Below are 3,243 nucleotides of genomic sequence, written 5' to 3'. Positions count from 1 at the left end.
TCTTAAACATGTCCTCCAAAACATGTATATTGTAATTTTATTGAATTTATGGTTTTGATGTTTGGTTAAAAATAAGATATATTGAAGACATTTCGGGGATACATACTTTTACATTATAATAGTTATACCTAAGTTATATTATTATTGTTCCAGCTTAAAAATCAGAGGTCTGACATACGATTTAAAAGGATCAATGTATTGTCATTGAATGGTAATCTTTACGGAAACATTAAGAAAAAATAAAAATTACTTTTATACAACAGATAATCATGAATGGTCTTGTAAATGGCTTATATTGAAATTTCGTGTTATAAAAAATTTAAAAAATATATCGGTGAGTGACTTTATCTTACTTAGTACGATGAATGAACATAGAATAAAATTAGGAACTCTTTAAATACTTTTTGAAACCCGGGTCCTTCTTGGTTGCTTCAAATGCTGCTGCTGATGATCGATAGTATAAAATATACAATAATGTATTTATATTTAGTTTCAAATCATTAATCATTGTCAACTTCGGTGCTTAGCGTTTTATTGTAAGCGCTAAGCAATACGGTATCCGGACATTTTCCCCCCGGACATTTTCCCCCCGGCTGTTTTCGGCGTAGTAGGACATTTTCCCCCTGATAAATTTTTGGATGCGGACATTTTCCCCCCGTTTTTTTTTTGTTTTTAATTTTTAATTATTTACCTTCGAATATAAAATTATTATTTTTAACACATATTTTTTAGCTTTTGTTCATATTTCTTTTTTTTATTTTTGTAAAAACTGTACGTTAACTAATAAATCTTTAATCTTAATTTCAATAAAAAATAATTAAATAATAAAAATATAATTTTAAATAAAAGATTGTCTAAATAATATAATATAGTACAATACAGTTGGCCAAAAATCTGACATAAAAATAAAAAAAACATTGTATATACAAAATATAATAAATTAATAACTAATACAATTGGCTGAAAATGTCGACATAAAAATAAAAAAAGATTGTATAAACAAAATATAATGAATAACTAATAGGTACAGTTGGCTAAAAATGACGACATAAAAATGATGCAGTTTGTAAAAAATTTTTTATTTCTGATTCATTTGTTATTCCTAAACACATATTTTTTAGTCTTTTTTCATATTTATTTTTTTTTTTTGTAAAAACTGTACGTTAACTAATAAATCTTTAATCTTAATTTCAATAAAAAATAATAAATAATATTGAAAACAAGTTAAGTCAAAATATAATTTTAAATAAAAGTAAAATAGTAGTAAACTAATATTGAATTAGATGGGTAACATTGAAATCTAAAATTGTGTCCAAAACCCAGCCAATTGTATTAGTTATTAATTTATTATATTTTGTATATACAATGTTTTTTTTTATTTTTATGTCGGATTTTTGGCCAACTGTATTGTACTATATTATATTATTTAGACAATCTTTTATTTAAAATTATATTTTTATTATTTAATTATTTTTTATTGAAATTAAGATTAAAGATTTATTAGTTAACGTACAGTTTATACAAAAATAAAAAAAATAAATATGAATAAAAGCTAAAAATATGTGTTAAAAATAATAATTTTATATTCGAGGGTAAATAATTAAAAATAAAAAAAAAAAAAAAACGGGGGGAAAATGTCCGCATCAAAAATGTATCGGGGGGAAAATGTCCTACTACGCCAAAAGCATCCCGGGGGGAAAAGGTCCCGGGGGGAAAAATGTCCGCCATTCAAGCAATACAAACAAAATATAAATTGATCAAATATTATATGTATATTATAGTATGAAATTGTTATTTTGAATTTTGAAATTAGTACACTCAATTACAATATAACACCGCCTATCAAAATATTTGTAAATTCTCTTTCGATATTCGTCCACGGATCATCGTCTCCAGTGGCTGGTATATCCGATTAATAATTATTTTTTATGGACTTTAACGCTCGTGTAATTATGATATATGCGTTAATAATTATTATTAATATCAGTTATGGGATCACTGAAATTGTTTTGCATAATATTATATTGGTCTTGTCTGTTTATCTGCATTTTTTAAAACTCCTATTAATTTGTTTAATTTTTAAATTGAGGTAAATGTATAGCATTAATGATTATTCGACGTTCCATAATCTAATATTTTACTTATTAGTTATTACCAACAATATTTAACCTCCGTGGCTCTATTATTTTATTTTAATTAATACATTTCTATCCTGGCCAGATTATTCAACATTGAATAAATAACAAATTTAAAATATGATTGCAAGTTGAGAATCGTTTTTAGAAAAATAATAAAAAATTGAATAAATATTGAATTTTTTACCATCGTAAAAGTACTCACCATTTTAAATAGTTCAATAATATATACAATGCAGCCATTAGCATAATATTTTTTTCAGCATCTTCAATGCATTTATAAACAAATTAATTATAGTTGATATTTTACATAATAAAAAATAATCTCTGTGAGAAATGAAAAAGTTAATAATGATTATTCACATACGGTATTTGAATATTTAATAATTTAATAAAATACTATCAAATTTCTAGATTAATTAATTATACACATAAATCATCAATTTAACAAGTACCTACCTATACCTGCCAATATATTAATATATACCTATTTTAGTTGCAAAAAATATATATATTTCAAATGAATACAATTAGGTAAGTACCCGCTTACCTTTTAATATAAAATATTATATTTTACTTAAGTACCTCATTAGACAATTTTACAAAATGCCAGTTGGATATTTTTGTTCGATTTTCAATAAACTATAGAGAGAATATCAATCAGTTACAATAGGTAGTTAATAACTGCTAACCACTTCACTGCTTCAAAATTTGCTTTCCAAATAAAATTACTCATACATTTCCCAATAATTCCTGTTCTAATCAGAATCTAACAGAATTATAAATACTAACCCATGAAGTGAAAAAACAAAATTAGACAACAACTTCCAAATAATATGTTATCATATTTATAATACTATAATTGTACAGTTGTTTTACCATTCACCATTTTATTACACATCATAATATTATTATAACACAAATAACAAGAAGTGTTGTTGAAATTACGTAAACATTAGACAGGTCATAATATTATGGATTATTTTATTATTATTTTTGGATGACGATTTGATAAATCATTTATCATGAATTCATGAGATATTTCTAGAGAAATTACGAATAAAAAAAACAATGAAAAATACGTTTTTGGCATAAAATAAAATAAAAC

This window comes from Acyrthosiphon pisum, chromosome A1 (assembly GCF_005508785.2).
Source record: "Acyrthosiphon pisum isolate AL4f chromosome A1, pea_aphid_22Mar2018_4r6ur, whole genome shotgun sequence".
Taxonomy (NCBI): domain Eukaryota; kingdom Metazoa; phylum Arthropoda; class Insecta; order Hemiptera; family Aphididae; genus Acyrthosiphon; species Acyrthosiphon pisum.
Note: the sequence above shows the minus strand (reverse complement) of the source record.